This window comes from Arvicanthis niloticus, chromosome 6 (genome assembly GCF_011762505.2).
Source record: "Arvicanthis niloticus isolate mArvNil1 chromosome 6, mArvNil1.pat.X, whole genome shotgun sequence".
In the NCBI taxonomy this organism is placed as follows: domain Eukaryota; kingdom Metazoa; phylum Chordata; class Mammalia; order Rodentia; family Muridae; genus Arvicanthis; species Arvicanthis niloticus.
Window position 1 is genome coordinate 8,819,022 of NC_047663.1, and position 335 is coordinate 8,819,356.

The window sequence follows — 335 nt, forward strand, 5'->3', positions numbered from 1 at the left end:
ATCAGACCCTGAGCCTGTGGCCGTCCGCGTCAGTGCCTGATGGATCTCGTCGGGTTATTTTTAAATTTTTCACCTCAGAGAGTCTCAACGCAGATACAAGTATCAGTTATTGTCAAATAGTTTAATTTATCTAAAACCTGGCTTGACTTTTACGGCGTGTCCCGCTTTGTTCTTGAACAGGCGCGTGCCTCGGACACCTAAACGGGGGTCCTGGAAGTTCCCTGTTAGTCCTCCCTCCAGGACCCGCTTCTTCCTGCGTGCGGTGTTCTGGGTAAGCGCGGCCGGCGTCCCGCCTCTGCGCAGCCGCAGGAGGACAGTACCACGGCGCCTGCGAC